Below are 20,002 nucleotides of genomic sequence, written 5' to 3' on the forward strand. Positions count from 1 at the left end.
TAACATAGAAAATGATGACAATGGGGGCGTGGTTATGGCCGTGGTGGTGTGAGGACGTTTTCTCCACTTCGCAGGGCATTTTACGGAAGATAAATGTGGATTAAAGTGTTTGAAATGCACTGATAAGGACCAAAATTTTATAAATTGTATCGGAAGAGCTACTGTCCAAGCAGACTGGACTTTGGAATCGGTAGGTCACCCTGAACGACTCAAATTTTGAAGCTTTTCATAGCGTGGGAAAGTGGAAGGAGCGAGGGGTGACCAGATAGGCAGTCGCGATTGCATATTTGGAGTAAATAGCTGTCTTTGTTCTCATTATTACTGAGATCTGTGTTTGTTTTTGCTGTGAGATAAAGGCACGGAACATCAAAGACTGGTGGAAGGGGGGGTTTTTTTCTCTCTCTTGGAAGAATATGTGAACTTTAAGTTGATCTTTTGTTTGTGAAAGTTCCTGAGTTGAAGCGGCAAAACGCATTTCTGGGCAGTGCCTTCCAACGGATGTTAGCTTTTTTTTTTTAGGGGAATTACGTAAGCTGAATTGAGAACTATAAACTTTTATTGCTGGCCCTTTTGAGTGCAATAATAAGCTGTCTCAGCTTCAATATTGGATTGCTGTCCCTTAATCTTCATTACAGACCCTCTTAGCAAAAGTGGATAATTAAAACTTATTAAAAAATGGCGACCCAACAATCTTTGGAAATGCAACAAGTTGCTGTGGCCTTAACCAAAATTAGTGAAAAGATATCAGGGCTGTCAGATAGTATGGATAATATGACATTGGAAATTAAAAGAATGAAGCAAGAAATGAATGAAAATTTTGCAAAGCAAACAGCAGAAATGACAATAATTAAAGATGAAATTGAGCAGATTCATACACATGATGCAAAGATAGATCGGCAAATTGGAGAAATCTTTTTTAAAAATGAACAACAAGATAAAAAAATTTGTCTTTTGGAAGAAGAAGCGAGGAAATATAATCTGGTTATTCGTGGAATTCAAGAAGAAAAAGTGGACAATTTGAAACAACGAGTTTTAAAATGGCTCAATGACTTGGATACACAAATCACATTTACAGCAACAAATCTGGCAAGTGTTTTTAGAATTGGGTTTAAAAGACAAAACGGCTTAAATAGAAATGTACTTGTCAGATTTGCAAATCTTAGTGACAAATTGGAAGTGATGGTGAAAGTGAGAGAGATGGGTGAAGCTTTGAAATTTGAGGAGAAAATTATTCAAGTCTTTCCGGATATATCAAGAGAAGAAAGGGCGTGGAGATTTTTTTTTGAAACCAATCACAAAGGTTCTGAGAGACAATGGAATTAAATATAACTGGAGACCGCCACAGCAACTAAAAATTTTTTATAAAGGGAGAATGCAAATAATTACTTTGGAAACAGATGCAGTGTTATACTTACACGAACTTGGCTTGATTGTAAAGTATGAGGACGTAACAGAGATAAAAGATCAAATGCTCAAGATGGGTGGAACATATGCAAAAACATCAACACCAGAAGAAAAAGGGGCTGCTGGAGGACAAGATCCTAAAGGACTAAAGCGGAAGGAAATCTCACCTGCGATGGTTGAACAAAAGAAAAGTCATGATGATATAATGGGAGATGGAGCAGATAAGAAATTCAAGGATCTTGAAAAAGAATTGCAGGAAGCTGAGTGCGGGGAGAAATTACCACCCTTTTCTCTGAGAGATGAATTTAAGTAGACTACCCGAAAGAAGTGACCCGACCATTGGCACGTCCCCTCTCCCCCACTCTCTTTATAGAGGCGGAAACCAATTGAGGATGTGGGGGACGAATATTGTTTGTTATTCAATGTTTGATGTTTTTTTTGTCCTTTTTTGTTTTTTTTTATTCTTTTTTTTCTTCTATGTTGAATGTTGTTTGGAATGTGGGAGATTGGTGCTGGGATCTGGGCACAGAAAGGAAGAGGAGGGGAAAGGATTAAAAAAGTTACAGTTTAAATGGGTTTAATAAAAATAATGACATGGAATGTGAAGGGTACAGGGAATCAGATCAAGAGAAGACGATTGGAACTTAAAATTAAAAGAGATTTACCAGATATATTATTTTTGCAAGAAACCCATCAGAAATCTGAAGACTCAAATAAAATGTATATAAAGGGTATGCAAATTTATGAAAAATCTTTTGGAACTTCAAAAGCTAGAGGAGTTGCTATATTGATATCAGATAGGGTATATTTTGAAAAAGAACAAGTAATTGTGGATGAAGAAGGAAGATATGTAATAATTGTGGGAAATATTAACGAGGAAAAAGTGACACTGGTTAATTTATATTTACCAAATGAGAAGCAAAAAGAATTTCTTGAAAAAATAACTAAAATTTTGGAAATCGAAAGTGTAGGGAAAGTAATTGTGGCTGGGGATTTTAATTTAATTAGAGATAAAATAGATAGTACTAACCCCACTCGTTGTGGAGGAGCAAATAAAATGGGGACCTTAAATAAATGGATGTTTCAAAACGGCGTGGTGGATGTCTGGAGAGAAGTGAAAGGAACTGAAAGAGTGTACACTTTTTACTCTAAGATACATAATACATATTCAAGAATTGACTATATCTTAGTTTCTAAAGATTTGTTGAATAATGTGGATAAGATAGATGTGGGAATTTTTAAGGATTCTGATCATGCAGAAGTTACGATGGAAATAGATTTTAATTTTGAGAAAAAAGGAAGTTGTTGGAGATATGATGAAAAACTGTATAAAAATGAGGAGGATAAAAAATGGATATTTAAAAAATGGGAAGAATGTTGGAGATTGAATGATAATGGAGAGGTTAAATTTGAAATTGTTTGGGATGCGATGAAAGCAGTGTTTAGAGGGGAAAGTATCAAGTTATCAAGCAGAAAATATAAAAATAAAATTGAAAAAGATAAAAGCCAGATTAAAGAATTGGAAAATCAATTTTTGCTTACTAAAGAAAAATTTTTTTGGGAGGAATTAAATTTGCTAAAAAATAAATTGATAGAAGAAGATATAGAATTGGTAAAAAAGAATATGAGATATTTAAATAGGAATTTTTTTGAATTTAGCAATAAAAACTCTAAATTATTGGCAAGGATGGCGAAAAATAAAAGAGAGAAGAGAGAAATTGGAGCCTTGATAGATAATAAGGGTATAAGACGCTATAAAAAATTAGAAAAATGTGAAGTGGTCAGGAACTTTTTTCAAAATTTATATTCGAAAAAATTAATTGATCGGGGAAAACTGAGAAGCTATTTAGAAAAACATGTTGTGAAAATTGACCAAACATATAAAGATTTAATGGAAGAAGATATAACACAAGACGAGATTAATGGAGTAATACAAAAAATAAAATTAGGGAAAGCTCCAGGTGAAGATGGATTACCTGCTGAGTTTTATAAAGAATTTAAGGAAATAATAATACCAAAATTGCAAAAACTATTTAACGGAATTTTACATGGTGGAGAAGTTCCATTGTCATGGAACAGAACGGTGATATCTATAATCCCTAAACCAGATAAAGACTTAGAAAGGATTGAGTCCTATTGGCCCATCTCTTTAATTAATCAAGATGCAAAGATATTTACTGCCATTATAAATAATAGATTAAGTAGATTTATAGATAGATATATAAGTTATAACCAAGTAGGTTTTGTGAAGGGTAGATACATGAGTGATATTGTCAGAAGAGTATTAAATATTATAGATGTTGCTGAATATAATGCTGATAAAATAGGTATAATATCATTAGATATTTTCAAAGCTTTTGACTCTGTACAATGGGAAACTATTAAAACAATTGTTGAGGTACTAGGTTTTGGTAATAAGTTTATACATGTTATTTCAAAACTGTATCAAAAAAGTAGTGCAAGAGTGAAGGTGAATGGAAGGCTGACAGAAGAGATAAGATTGGAAGCGGGTACAAGACAAGGATGTCCCCTGTCTCCAACATTATTTTTATTAGTTATGGAAATTTTGACTAAAATGATAGAAAAAGATGAAGAATTGGAAGGGTATAAGGGATATAAGATAAATCTGTATGCGGATGATACTTTGATTATTTTGAAAGATATAGAGAAAGATTTGAAAAGGATACATAAGCATTTGGAAGAATTTGAGGAAATGACAGGTTTGAAAATAAATTGGTCAAAATCGGAATTATTAATGAATAATAATGGTAAGGAGTGGGAGAATATGCAAGAACAACTTGGGATAAGGATTAAAAAAACATTGAAATATTTGGGCATAACACTTTCACTCAAAGTTAAAGAAATGAAAAAATTAAATTATGATGTGGTGATGAATGAAATTGAGAAAAAGATAGATAAATATAAAATGATAAAGTTGTCTTGGTTTGGTAGAATTGCAATGTGTAAGATGATGTTGTTGCCAAAGTTTAATTTTTTATTTGAGATGTTACCGTTAAACTTCACAGAGAAAGATATTGAAGGATATCAGAAGAAATTGGATAAATTTTGTAATGGTGGGAAAAGACCTAGATTAGTGAAGAAAACGTGGTATCAAAATCAAAAGGAAGGTGGATTAGGAATCCCCAAATTACTCAATTATTATTGGGCTTATGCTATTCGGACTGTGGTAAAAATATTTAAAGGTGAAGATAGTCATTGGAGAGATTTAGAATTAAAGGACATCAAGAGATTTGGCTCAACATGGTTTTTAGATAAAGCAAAATCAAAATGTGTAATTAATAGCTATTGGTTAAAGGGACTGAGTAAAATTTGGAACAAATTTGTTAAAATTTTAATTCCAGATATAATTTTCTTAGGGAAGACAATTGAAAATTGGCCGATTAAAACTAATATAAGTCGTGATAGGGTAATGGAAGATGAAAATATACAAACTATAATAGATTGGTTAAAAACTTCAGAAAATGAAAGGAGGAAAAAAGAAATCATTGAAAAATTGGGTTTAGGCTGGTTTGAAAAAATACAGATAGAAAAATGGACTAAGAAGGTAAGGGACAATTGTTCGATAAGTAGAAGTAAAACTGAATTTGAATATTTAGTATTCCAAATTATGAAAGATGAAATTGGGCTAAAGGGACTCGTTAGTAAGATATATAAGATTATAAATTTTGATGGAAAACCACAAAGGGTGATGAAGATGAATTGGGAAAAAGAACTTAATATTAAAATATCAGATTTAGATTGGAACGTGAATTGGAAGAGTAGAATTATGAAGACTTTATCTGTAAGGATTAAAGAGCATAATTATAAGGTTGTTTGGAAATGGTATTTGACTCCATTAAGATTGTCATTGATGGATAAAAAAATTAGTAAACAATGTTGGAGATGTGATATGGAATTAGGGACTTATGAACATATGTGGTACAAATGTGATAAAGTTAAAAAGTTTTGGCAACAATTGGAGGAAATGATATTTGAAATGATGGGGAAAGCAATAATATTGAGACCAGAAACTATATTACTGTTGATAATTAAGGAAATAGAACCAACAAAATATGAGAAAGAATTGATTAGAATTATGATTATAATGGGTAGAATTATAATAGCCAGATATTGGAAATTAGATGAATTTTAGAATAGAAGAATGGTATTGTGAAATGTGGAAATTAGCTTTAAATGATAAAATGACATGTGATATTAAAATTAGAAATGGTGACTATAAAGAAGACATTTTCTGGAAAATTTGGAAACCATTTGTGGACTATGCGCTGGGAAAATTGGATGCTTCGGTACCTGTACCCCGAGAACGTGGATTTTGGCGATCATGAGGATATATCCGAAGAACCAAATCTTCCTTTCTTATGTATAGCACAGGGTGAAATATTGTATATGTTGTTTGTAATGTTAGTAATTTAAAATATAAAATGTTAAAAATAATAAAAAAAAGAAAAGAAAAGAAAATGATGACAATAGCAACAGTGATAATGAGGAACATGAAACAATACATAGCCACAAAGACACATCTATTAATGACACATCCAATGACAAAAAACCTACAATTGGAAAGCCAATTCACGATGAATGTGCGTATATTTTACATAGGAAATTGGGACATGCTAGTTTTCCTGTAGTACAAAAAATGATTGAACATGCTGAAGGTGTTAAAATAAAAAATTGTAAAAACTATTTGGAATGCTCAGTATGTAAGTCCACAAAACTCAGAACTAGTCCTAGACCAAAAAAGGCAACAAGGTCAACTAATCAAATTTTTGATTTGGTACATATGGATCTGGTTGGTCCATTAACACCATCAATCACATACAGAAAACGATACTTCCTGACTATTGTAAATGACTATAGTCGTTACGGATTTGTCTACACTTTGAAACACAAAGATGAAACATTTCAAAAATTTAAAGAGTTTTACAAACGTGTAGAAACACAACATAATATTAAAATAAAGCAAATCATGACAGATAGGGGATCTGAATTCATGTCAAAGGAATTCTCCCAATGGCTAAAAGATAAAGGGATGCTACATTTCACGTCTAGCCCTTTCTCAGCATTTCAAAATGGAGTAGCAGAGAGAAAGAACTCGACACTACAAACCATGATTAGATGCACATTAGAAGATGCTGGCTTAGGAAAACAATTCTGGTCAGAAGCATTACAATATTCCAATTATACACAAAATAGAACTTGGTCCAGCATTATAAACAAGACACCATACAAATTAATGTACAATAGAAAACCCAAGATAACACACATGCACATATTTGGAGTCACAGCGGATGTACACATACCAAAACAATTGAGGCGTAAAGGAGAGAACGTATCCAGAAGACTTAGGTTCATGGGATACGAAACAGGCACAAAAGGGTATAGATTTATTGATAATAATAACAAGTTTATAATTTCTAGAACAGCTGTATTTCATGAACAGGCCAATTGGTCTAGAATACATCTTAATGAAATATTCCCAACTACAAATTTAGACACTAAACATCAAGACAAAATGGATAGAGAAGAACACAGTCACAACACACATAGAAAGAAAAATAAAACATGGACAAATAGTCAACACAGAATAAAGACAGATTCATTAACGAAAAAAGAGGCAAGATACCTACACGATAATGATAGCAAACCAGAAAAAGCAATCAGATGTAACAGAAATCAAGTACCAAACAAATACAAGGATTACGTAATGTACTTGGATAGTGAAGCATCAACGCCAAACACATACGAGGAAGTATTAAAGCTCCCCATTGAGGAAAGAAAAAAAAGGGAACTAGCCATGACTAAGGAGATGGACAGTTTACGAGAATTAGATGTATTTACACCTACCCCTGCACCTAAGGATAAAACTATTATAGGTACCAGGTGGATATATAAAATTAAAAATCTGGAAGAAGGTAACACATTATATAAAGCTAGATTAGTTGCACAAGGTTATGCTCAAAAATATCCTGAGGATTACACAGACACTTACTCTCCCACAGTAAGAACTGAGAGTGTCAAGACAGCTTTAGTTATAGCATCTGCACTTAACCTTGATGTATTTCAATATGACATACAAACTGCGTATCTACACGCAAAACTTGATAAAGAGATATATGTAAGAGCACCTCATAGTCAATACACAAACAAAAATGAAACTTGGTTATTGAATAAAAGTTTGTACGGATTAAAACAATTTGGCAAACGATGGTATGAATGTTTAATCAAAGTACTCAAAACTATGAATTTCAATGCCACCACTGCAGACAACTGTTTTTTTGTCAAGAAGGAGAATGATTCCTTAGAATTTGTATTAATTTATGTGGATGATATTTTGTACATAGGTAAACATAAAGAAAAAAGAGATACATTTGTAACAAAACTAAATGAACATTTTTCTTTAAAATCATTGGGAAAGGTAAATAAATATCTTGGAGTTCAAATTAGTAAAACCAAAAAAGGATTTAAACTTTCTCAAAAGGATAAAATTATAGAACTCCTAAACAAGTGTAATTTGAATGATGCTAAGACTTGTGACACTCCTATGCAAACAGATTTCTTAAGAAATATAGATGAGTCATCCCCTGAATTTAAAGATAATACCCTTTTGTATATCTCTAATTGGACTAGACCTGATATTGCTTTGCCCCTCAATCTGTTATCCAGGTACGTTAGCAAACTTTTAATGTACCATTGGGAAGCTGTCAAAAGAATATTAAGGTACTTAAAGCATAGCTTAGACTTCTGTTTACTACTGGAACCTAACAATGTAAAAGAGCCCGTCCTCACTTGTTACGCTGATGCTGATTGGGCAGGTGATACCATATGTAGAAAAAGCACATCAGGTTATATATTTTTCCTTAACGATTGTCCAGTTTACTGGTATACTGGAAAACAGGATTTAGTAGCTACATCAACAACCGAAGCTGAATATGTTTGTTTGTCTAAAGCCTCCAATAATCTTGTATGGTTTAATGATTTATTATCTAATATTTGGAAAAATCCTTCATTACCATTTATCATACATGAAGATAATAAAGCTACTATTGAAATATCTAGATCTGATGCTATCGGTCAAAGATCCAGACATATAGATATAAAATTCAAGCACGTGAGACAATTATCTCAGGATGGATTTATTAAAGCAGTTCACTGCGAAACATCAGAACAAATAGCTGACATATTGACTAAGCCTTTGCCATCTAAACAACACAAATATTTAACTTCTAAATTGCAAGTTCTGTATTGTTCTGAATCTGAATGTAATTATTGTTATATATCGAATCGGCATTTAGAGGGGGATTTGTCACAAGTAAATGCCTTATTCTCTTATAGGTGAATTGTATATACACGGGGTATCAGGGGTTAATTTATTCTTCCTCCCTTAATATATTCATATGTAACCACTCCCTTCCTTTACTCCGCCTTGTTAATATAAAAGGGGCTGTATGCACCTCCTCTTTGCTTCTATCTACAATCATTCAGAGAATATAGAATGCCTACTGTAAATAAACAGTGTTATGTTTGAATACTTCATTCTTGAATCATTTATTGAGTCAGATCCTTAAAATTATGCAACATAATAAACCAAATAAATACCCCCATATATTCCTCCAAACCACAACTTAACCATTTCTGCTTTCAACACAATATACAATTAATAGTATCTCAATTATTACAGTTCCCTAGTTAAATAGAGCTTTTTTTCTTTTGTATTTTAAAATCTTGAACTCTCCTCTTTTGCCCTAAATTTCCCATTGTTTGCACCTACCTTTTTTGGTGAGCAAAAAGAAAAAGAAATCTCTCCCTGCCTCATTTTGTCACATTGCAGCAGAGCCTGCTTTACTGTCAGTTTCGTTTTTTCCCTAGCATAGCTACTCATTTGTTTTCTTTTAACACTCATCAGCTGTAGGGTGGCCCTTTGAAGCCCCGCGGCAAGAGTTTAAACAGTTTTTTTCCCTCTAGCCATCAGCTGGGACTCAGGAGGCAGCAATAGATTGGGAGTGGGGCCAAATAAAAGGTAAGAATAACATGGGGTGTGTGTGTGGAGGGGCGGGGGGGAAGAACCGGTTCGGTGATGTCATATCGTCACTGCTACCGGCTCACGGGAACCGGTGCGAACCGGGAGCAACCCACCACTGGTCTTCCCCCCCGCCCCATACCAAAAGGAAAGCCAGCCGGCTTCTCTTCTAGAATCAGTTCCAGAGACGTTAGCAAAAAAGTAGGCAAAGCTGGCTTGGGCATCCTTGCTTTTGAGGGCCTTCCATGCATGCAAAAAGTCCAGCTGTCAGGGGTTGCGATCTACCTCCGGGAATCCTGGCAACCATTCATGCACATGCCACGGATGGAAGAAAAAACACAGCAAGGATGGGAGGCAGGGGTGGTGGATGGAAGAGGAAAAGCTGTGACCATGGAACTTCCCCAACACACGTGTTCAGCCACTGCTTCTCCTTTGGTGTCATGCCTGGGCATAGGAAGCCCCCCTACCTTCCCCCTGCTCTCTGCTCCCTTCCCCCTACTTAATCCCACTTCAGGACAGAGTAGCACGGGCTGGAAATGCGTGTTGGGAGGATGTGAGAGTGTGCCTCCTGACCCTCTGGCACTTGGCTTCACAACTCTCCATCCTCCTCCAAGCCCGGCTTGCTGAGGAGGGTGTGGAGCAGCCCTGATGCCTCTGCTGTCCCCACCCATCGCCCAGCCATTGCTGCCTGGCTTCCTCAAAGATGCACAGCATTTCAAAGGCAGCAGCTCCGGTCTGGAGGTGGCGAACATTGTCTCACTTTGAGAGCTGGGCCAGGGCTCTCCACTGTCTGACTTGCCAATGCAGGCACTTCTGTCAGGCAAGCCTCCCCCCGGCTGGGTTTTGGTGCTCAGTGCTCAGCCAGGAGAAGGGAGCGCTTCCCCATGCCGCCCCCTTCTTTCTCTTGGCCTCACCGATGAGGGAGGAGGAAGGCCAGGCTTGGGAGATGGCCCCCAACCCACAAGATCCGCCCCCGCTGTTCTCTCCCAGCCCTCTTTGCTGGCAGCAACAGCAAATGTACCACAACGAAGGCGGAATCCTGTTGCCACGCAAAGGCAAGTACAGGGATGCTTCGCTCCCACACTAAAGCTCCACCCTTTCATCCCGACAGCTCTTTCATCCCTCTTCCGTGACAGGGAGCTGCAGCAGAGGGGTGAAAGAGTCGCATGTGGCTCCGGAGCCACAGGTTGCTGACACCTGGGCTAAACCAACCTGCTAAATCCTGGGTGGGAAGAACAAGACTTCTTTCTTCATGGCTTTCCATGCCAAGTGGGCCCAAATTGTTTTATGATCCAGATTTCCATCTCTCTAACTCATCTCTCCAGCTCATTTACTCCGCTCATTAGAATATCAATTAGTTTTATGACTTAGAAGATTTATCTCTCTTCAAGTCAACTAATGAATTTTCTTTCTCTTGCTCACTAGAAACTGAAAGAAAAGTAAATAAATCAACACTCACCAAATTTCTTTTGAATAAACTTCATCTGGATGAACACCTTCATCTAGATGATCTTTCTTTTAGCGCCCCTTTATAATGATCTTCCTTAAAAAGGTCTTTTGCATCTCCCACAGCAGTCTCCTGAACTTCAGATAAAAATCAATGTCAAAAGAAATTCTTTTGAAGCACACTTATGTAGCCCGAGAAAGAACTGGCTGAGATAGAGACCTGGTTGCTCGCCATTTGATAGCCAAATCTGTCCCTAAATTCTGCATCTGTTTATCTTCCCAATAAGCAACTGGGTCAGAAAATAATTTAAAAGCAGTTTATTGAGGTACCCTAATAAAGTGGGATCTCCCTATGAAAAGGGAGAACCTCGAGACCCATCTTACATTCCTTTTATACCTAACACAACAAAGAAAATGCAAGTGGAAAGTTGATTGGACAGGATAAAAATAACCTCCCCTTTGCATAGGAACTCAGTTACATGTAGTCAAATGTGTTACATATTTACATCCCATAAAATCACACATGTTCGTTATAATGAGATCTGACATCAGAAGGCATGTAAATTATAAGTCAAAAGATTGTTTAGAGTTCATGAAAGAGATAAACCAGACCCCAATTTGTACTAACAAACTTTTTCTTATCTGGAGCTAGTCTCCAGCCAGTTTATCTTTTCAGTTTAGGAATGTTAAAAGACATTCCAGTCTGTAATGAGCCTGAATATTATTTTAAAAGAGAGAAAATAAGTCAAATTAAAATACAAAGTAACTGTGTCAGTTGACAAATTACAAATTCCATATCATGTGCCCCTCAGGACCCCTGATTTAAGAATCAAACTAAGAACTCATATCTAGGGACCAGGCCAGCAGTTGTGGTAATGTGTTCAACTAAAGCAGTGTGTTTTATATATGAAAACATTTATTATTGATGGGGGCAGATGGTAATTGAAGATACCGAATATACTGTTGGAATTAGGATGTGATGTTACCCTAACATGGGTAATGGAATTCACAATCCAGTTGAGAGACATTACAGAAGATATCATATGGATTACAAATTTAAAGCCAATTGAGGATTTTATATATATATGTAAATAATTTTTTTAATGGAATGGGCAGAAGAATAAAGATATTGAAAATATTATGTATGTAGACCTGTAGGAAAGTGGGTCGAGATAGGTTAGCTTACTGATTGTTTAGCTTAGGAAAAGGGATGTTATGTTATATCAATATACGTAAAAGATTTGAATTAAGAAATATATGTATGGGGGAGGAGGAAATGGATAGATTATGAGCTGAAATTGCTAAATTAGGATTTATTATATAGTCTTACAGCTGAATGTTGCTTTGAATGTTGCTTTGAAATGTATAGTATAAGGGGGACATAATGATATTGTTAGAAGGGTGGAGATAGGTTAGCTTAAGAGACATATGCATGGGGGAGGTGGTAATGGACAGATTATGAGTTGAATAGATGAAATTGCTAAATTAGAATTTATTATATAATTTTACAGTTGAATGTTGCTTTGAAATGTATAGTATAAGGGGGATATAATAATATTGTTAGAAAGAAAGGGTCAGTATATGGGGGATGGAATAAAAGGATGGTAAAGTATTATATAATCTGTTATTAACTTGGGTTTTATTTTGGAGAAGCCACAGGGGGAGGGGAGGGGGGAGGGGGGGTTAGGGAGGAGGGGGGGGGAAAGGGGGAAAAATTTGTATTTGAAAAACTTTTTCAATAAAAAAAAAAAAAAAAAACTAAAGCAGTGTGTCAGCAACTTGCCCGTACAATGCCATGGAGGATTTGCAAGAATTTTTCTATGAGATATGTGATTTAATCAAGGGAAAAAGCACCCTGTTCAGTTATAAATATTTATGCAAGCATAAAAGTGCCCACACAAAACAAAGAAAAATACATTTCTACTGATTCTAAGATTGATTTGCATTTTCAGACATATGCAATTATGTCCTCAATGACTCTTTTATCAGAAATGGAAACAGATTCAAAATCTGTTTCAGCCGCACAGAATAGCTATTAACATGCAATTTTCATTCTGAACTAAACCGGGTACCCTATTCTTGTTCTGCTACAGCTGTCATGATGCAGATACAATGAGTTTCTTCCATCTTTGACCTTGCACTTCAAATGCAAAGTGGCTTATTTCACTACTGGCACAATGTATTGATAAATTCTTACTGGTTTAGATGAATCAGTTTCAAAGAGGGGGACAGGTCTCAATGACAGAATGTAAAATATTTGGGAATGATATGGGTTCTGAGATGAATGATTTGGGTTCTGAGATGAAATGGAGACTGGGTTTTTCTCCTGAGGAGCAGATCTTTACAGGCTCTCACAATACCAAGGTAGCCCAAGGGAATGATGGAGGCTACAGCTGCCCCAGGAGTTGCTTCTGGCATCCTTTCACTGCTTTCGTTGGCTAGTTAGCTTCTGGACATCCTCTTGTGTCCCAGTTCTTCAAATTTTTTATCTGTACAATATGAATTTAGAGCTCTATCTTTATGGATATTTTTCTCAGATAGATAATCTACAGCAGATAGATTAGTATGCCAGCACATCTGTCACACTGTCCCCAGCTTTACTCCTACGAAAGAACGACCCTTGACTCCATAGATCAGGAGTCTGCAACCTTAAACAAAGAGCCATTTGGACCCATTTCCCACAGAAAACAAAACACCGGGAGCCACAAAATCTGGGTGGGCAAGGCCAACTCGACATCACTCACTCCTACCCAGTCACATGACACACCCCCAGCCATGCCTACCCAGGTTTTGTGGCTCCAGGGGTGTTCTTTTCTATGGGAAACAGGTATATCTCTCTCCCCACTCCTATCTCTCCCTCTCCCATCTCTCTTTCTCCCTCCCTCTTTCTCTCTCTTTCTCTATCTCCCTCTCCCTCCCTCCCATCTCTTTCTCTCTCGCTCCCTCTCTCCCATCTCTCAGGGACAGATGGAATTCCAGTGGAAGTATATAAAAAATTTCAGGAAGTTTTGGAAGAAATTATGTTGGATATATATAACGAGGTATTAGAGAAAGCCAAAATGCCAAATTCATGGATGGAGGCATATATAGCATTAATTCCAAAGGAAAGTACAGACAATCAATTCATTCCAAACTATAGGCCAATCTCGCTGTAAAATGCCGACTATAAAATCCTGGCAACAATAATAGCAGAAAGACTAAAAAAGATATTAAATAAAATAATTCATTCGGACCAAAACGGATTTTTACCTAAACAACAAATTAAGAACAATAATTAAGGATTATCACAGGGGTGAAATGCTTCCGGTTCGCACCAGATTGCCTGATCCGGTAGCGATGGAAGCGGGTGGTTCGGAGATCCCTGCCCCCGCCCCCCATGCCCAGCTGAGCCACGCGATCATCCGAGGCTTTTTTTCTTTTAAATGCCTCTGATGATCCAAGCTGAGTTGCCTGATTGTCAGAGGCTTTTTTTTAAAAAAAAAGAAAGGCTTTTTAAAAGAAAAAAAAAATCCTTTTTTCTTTTAAATGCCTCTGACGATCCAAGCTGAGTTCCCTGATCAGCAGAGGCTTTTTTTCTTTTAAATGCCTCTGACGATCCAAGCTGGGATCGTCAGAGCCTTTTGAAAGCATTTTTTACAACCTCTTCACCGAAGAGGTTGTGGAAAAAATGGTTTTAAAAGTAAAAAAAAAAAATGGCCACACCCACCCAGTCACATTACCACCACCACCAAGTCATGCCCACAGAACCAGTAGTAACAAATTTTAGATTTCACCACTGGATTATCATGAATATTGGTTTTCCTATCTGCAAATACATTCTAGATACGATAAAGATTTTAAGACAGAAGTTTTTTATGATAATTTGACTAATTTAGATAAAATTTTAACAGGTACTGATGAAAATGTAATTAAAAAACTATATGGATATTTATTGGAGGTTAAATTGGAAGAAGAACAAGTTAAAGAAACAATGATTGCTTGGGGGGAAAATTTTGGACACGGGATTGATTTAGAGAAATGGCAAAAATTGTGGTTGCAAAATTATAAAATGACAATGTCCACTGCATATAAAGAAAATTTGTATAAGATGTTTTATAGGTGGCATTTACCCCTGACGAGAATAGCCAGAATGTTCAAGAATAAATCTGAAAAATGTTGGAAATGTCATCAGATATCGGGTTCATATTACCATATGTGGTGGACGTGTGCAGAAGCCAAAAGATACTGAACTAAAATCCACACATGGTTGGAAAAATGATTTAAAAAACACATAGATTTTAAACCAGAGATCTTTTTATTGGGGATTGTACTTGAAATATATAATAGAGAATTGAGATATCTGATTGTGAATGTATTAACAGTGGCTAGAATTGTGTTTGCTAAAAATTGGAAAAATGAGAAAATACCAACGCAAAATGAAGTTATTAAGAAAATAATGGAATGTGCTGAAATGAGTAAATTGACATTTGAAATTAGAGAACAAGAAGATAAACAATATTATAAGATATGGGATTTATATTATCAATGGTTAGATAAAAAAATATGGAAATGAAATATGATAGAGATTTTTATAATACAAGAATCGTAGAACTATATAAAATATAACATAAAGGTGTATTATTATTATCGGATCGATTTAGGATGATGAAATAAATGTTATAATATAAATTAACTTAAATCCTAGAATACTTTGTACAAAATGAGGGAAGAATAGCTATAGTGTCAGCCTCTGCTTTTTCCTGCTTTGGCTGCCATGGTAATGGGGGAGGGGGGAGCTGGCAATGAGTTATAAGCATGCTGGACAGAGAAACGAAAGTGAATCCTAAGATATAGTGTTGCATCTTTGAAGCTGCTATCAGGTCAACGGCCACAGCATTCCTGATTGATGACCCTGCCAGACGTGTGCTTCCACCTAATCCCTGGGAGACCTTTGGGTTGGATGATTTACGTTGGACAGTGGGAGGGGATGCTTTCTATTTGTAATTTTCGCACTCTTGCCTCAGATTCTGCTTTTCTTTGGTTGCGATCACTTCATTTTCCAGTAAAAGTATCTGCTTCTATAAACAATGGAGTTTGGGTTATTCTTTCTTGGACTTTGAAGGAAGCATACCTGACATTAAGCAGAATCTCTTTCTCAGCCATCCCGGATAACTACCGAGGGGGCTGAAGCCCACAGGATGTCTGATCAAGAAAGTAATTTAGATCAGATGGGTGTTCTGGCTCTATGATGACTTCACTTCAAGCAGAAAAAGAAGCCGCAGAGTGGATGGAAAAAATTAGGCTGAGAGAGGAGCCAGAGGAAGCCAGATGGTCGTGGGGAGTAGGGAGACTGCCGGACCTGGCGAGGACCCCCCAAGGAGTAACCAGCTCCAGACCCCGTAAGGGAGAGGCAGTGTGGTTGCAAGAGCAAAAGGAGAGCCTTATGATTGCTCAGGGTATGCAACTCCTCCGCGATGCCAAAGAAAGCCGGAAAAACCATGAGTCTTATGTATTCCCTGTGGGGAAGGGAGAAGACTACCCCAGAGTGGATCCAGAGGAGACTGCTTGTGGGGGAGAGGAAGAGGAAGCTAGGGAAGAAACATCTCAGGCTTCTGGTGCCCAAGCGAGGGATGCAGCAGCCCAGGGACCCCCAGCCTTGCAGGCCCCACCCCGCAGATGCAAAAAACCAAAAATTCCCCCCCTAACCGAAAAGTATGGAGGGAATCCGAAGACCTTGGGGCTTTTCTTGACCCAAGTGTGGAACCACATGCAGGACTGGGGGGAGGACTACTTATCAGATGCGGCACAAGTGGGATGCGTCACGAATGCTCTAGAAGGAGTGGCAGCTGAATGGATGGTGGTCCTCCACAATAACAACTCCCCCTTGCTGAGAAACTACAACCTGTTCATGGGGGCTCTTAGGAGACAGTTTGAAGACCACTTAGCTAAGTGGAAGGCGAGACTCTGAATGAAGGGAATCCAGCAGGGCCGGAGTTTGGTGGCAGAATACACCCAAGAGTTTCGCGAGCTGGCACCTTTTATGACAGGGTGGTCAGAAGCGCCCCTACTGGAGAGCTTTAAGGATGGGTTGAATGAAGACGTCTTCAAAGATTGTAGAGCACGGGGGGGTGTTTCCTGAAGATTTGCAGAGTTGGTACATAGTAGCTGAGGACATGGAGATCGATCCGGCCCGAAGCTTACCTCCAAGGGGGCTGTACAGGGAACCTGTCATCCTCCTACTACCGCAAAGGAGCACCAAAGACGGCCTGGGGGAGAGCGGAGTTCAAACCCAAGTTGAAGCCCTTCACGTGCTTCAAGTGTGGCAAGGAAGGTCACCGGGCCGCTGAGTGTTTCTCCAAGCCAGTGCCAAAATCTACCGGCTCGGGGCCAAAGAAGGCTGACAAAGCACCCACAAAAGCCCGCGAAATTGCCCTGAAAGGGGAAGTTGTTGTGTTTGCTCCCCGAAACCAGGGTGAGTTGGGAACTCCGACCACCGTGAGACGGACTCCAACTCCAACTCCGATGATCTGGTGAGTCACACTGAGGGCCCCATGCTCATTCCCGTAGAAATAAGGATGCCATCCACAGGGGCACATGCACAGATGCTAGCCCTATTAGACTCTGGGTGCACCAGGTGCATAATCAGCCCGAAAGTGGTGGAGAAAATGGGCCTTGAGGCTAAAAACGTTAAGAAGGCACATTGCATTCTATCAGCTGGACAGATTGATAGCAGGAGGGGGCCCAGCCAGTTTTGTGACTGAACCCATTGAAATGCAATTGGGGGATCACATAGAGACTCTCAGTTTTATTGTGGCCCCTGGCATGGAACGACCCCTCATACTTGGACTGCCCTGGCTCCGTAGATGGAACCCGCGTGTTAACTGGAAGATGGGAGTTTTGTGCATCTGCACCAGAAACCCGAGACTAGAAAGGGAAGAACCCCCCCTTGAGGACAGAGTAGAACACGAAGGGGCGGAGGTGGCAATAGGTCATATTGAAGGGGAGGAGAAGATTCCAAAGGAGTATTGGGATCTCTGAGAAGTTTTTAGTGAAAGGGCCTTGGATGTGCTGCCCCCCCACAGAGCTACGGACTGTACCATTGAAATACTCCCTGGGGTAAAGCTCCCTAAGCCAAAGACCCTATGACCCCTCGAGAACTGGGGGAGTTATGAAAGTTCATTGACAAAAACCTAGAACGGGGTTTTATCCAACCAGCCAGACCAAGGGTGGCGGCGCTGGTACTGTTCCAGGAAAAGAAAGATGGCTCTTTTCGTCTGGTAGTTGATTATAGGAACCTGAACACCATTTGCATGGAAAATGTCTACCCCCTGCCGCTCATGAAGGACATGCCAGCTCACCTAGGAAAGGGGAAGATTTTCACCAAACTCGACTTACGAGAGGCATACTACAGAGTGCGAATTAAGGAAGGGGATGAATGGAAAACAGCATTTAACTGCCCACTGGGATGTTTCCAGTTTCGAGTGCTCCCTTTTGGACTAGAAGGAGCCCCTGCTGTGTTCATGCAATGCACGAGCACCTGTATAAGGGGGTGCTGGTCTATTTGGATGACATCCTTATCTACTCTGAGAACATGGACGACCATGTGAAATTGGTGTGGACTGTCCTGAAAAAACTCAGGGCTGCTGAACTGTATGCCAAGCTCTCCAAGTGCGAATTCCACCAAAGCAAAATTGACTATCTTGGATATCGCATATCGCATGAAGGAATAGAGATGGATCCTGGAAAAGTCCGGGCTGTATTTGAATGGGCCGCGCCACGCACCCGCAAACAAATATAGAGTTTCTTGGGATTTGCTAACTTCTATAGACAGTTCATCCCCTCGTTCGCAAAATCGTGCTACCAATAACAAATCTCCTGAAAACAAAAGGTGAAGTAAAACCAAAGCCCTCCCGGGCCCTTGAGTAGACTATGGACTGTTTGGCGGCATTCGAAAAGCTAAAACGTTTGTTTGCTGCTGAACCAGTCCTCAAACATCAAGACATGGAAGAGCTTTTTGTAGTACAGGCTGATGCGAGCGACATGGCAGTAGAAGCAGTACTTCTGCAAAAGAATGCAGAAGGGAAATTACAACCCTGTGCCTATACATCCTGTAAATTGTCGGAGACTGAAAGGAGATGGGCCATATGGGAGAAGGAAGCTTTTGCAGTACGCTGGGCATTGTTAACGTGGAGACAATTTCTTGAAGGAGCTAAACGTCTTTTTGAAGTTTGGACTGACCATAAAAACCTGGAGGCGTTGAAAACACTGCTTAAGCTGTCACCAAAGCAAGTTTGCTGGGCTCAGCACTTCAACCATTTTAATTTCACTCTACGCTACCTTCCTGGTGGAAAGAACTTCATGGCTGATGCACTTTCCAGATTGCCTCAATACAACAGTACCAAGGAGGAAGTGGTTCGCCTGATCATCCCTTCGACCTAACTGGTGGCACCAGTGACTACCAGAGCGCAAGCGAGGGGCGATCCAGCTCTCTCGGGCAATTTGTGTCAGAAACTACAAGAAGCTCTGAAAACTGACGAGTGGTTTCAAACCCACTCGAATGAATGTACACTTCGTGATGGAGTAGCTTGGGTTGGAGCCAAAGTGTGTGTTCCTGCCAGTTTGAGAGTAACAGTATTGCAGCATGCTCATGACACCAAGGTGGTGGGACACTTTGGGTTTGTTAAAACTCTCCATTTCATTAAAAGACAATTCTGGTGGCCCGCACTCAAAAAGGACATAGAGGCATATGTAGCTAGCTGCCCAGTGTGTGCCTCATCTAAGAGACCTCCGGGGAAGCCACCTGGTCTACTTCAGAGTGTGGCAAGGCCAAATGCCCCTTGGAAAGAGATATCAATGGATTTTATTGTACACCTGCTGGATAGTGGGGGGTGCACAGTCATATGGGCAGTAACTGATTTGTTTTCCAAACAAGTGCATTTCATCCCATGTCCTAAGATCCCTTCAGCTAAAACCCTTGCCAAAATGTTTATTCAACATGTTTATAGGTTACATGGTGCTCTGAAATGTGTAATCTCTGACAGGGGTGTGCAATTTACATCCAACTTTTAGAAGGAATTTCCAAAAGTGATAGGCTCCGCCCAGGGGTTAAGCTCCGCCCACCCACCCCCAGACAAA

At 38.7% G+C, this 20,002-nt stretch overlaps 1 pseudogene across 1 annotated transcript; it reads left to right on the forward strand.

Moving 5' to 3' along the window:
* The first annotated feature begins 675 nt into the window (after window positions 1–675).
* Window positions 676–2,054, forward strand: LOC148116640 (uncharacterized; annotated as a pseudogene). The gene has a single exon (XR_015734168.1). The product of XR_015734168.1 is annotated as an uncharacterized LOC148116640 (transcript).
* Window positions 2,055–20,002: the final 17,948 nt, after the last annotated feature.

Source organism: Pantherophis guttatus, chromosome 1 (genome assembly GCF_059756535.1).
Source record: "Pantherophis guttatus breed Tessera chromosome 1, ASM5975653v1, whole genome shotgun sequence".
Lineage (NCBI taxonomy): Eukaryota > Metazoa > Chordata > Lepidosauria > Squamata > Colubridae > Pantherophis > Pantherophis guttatus.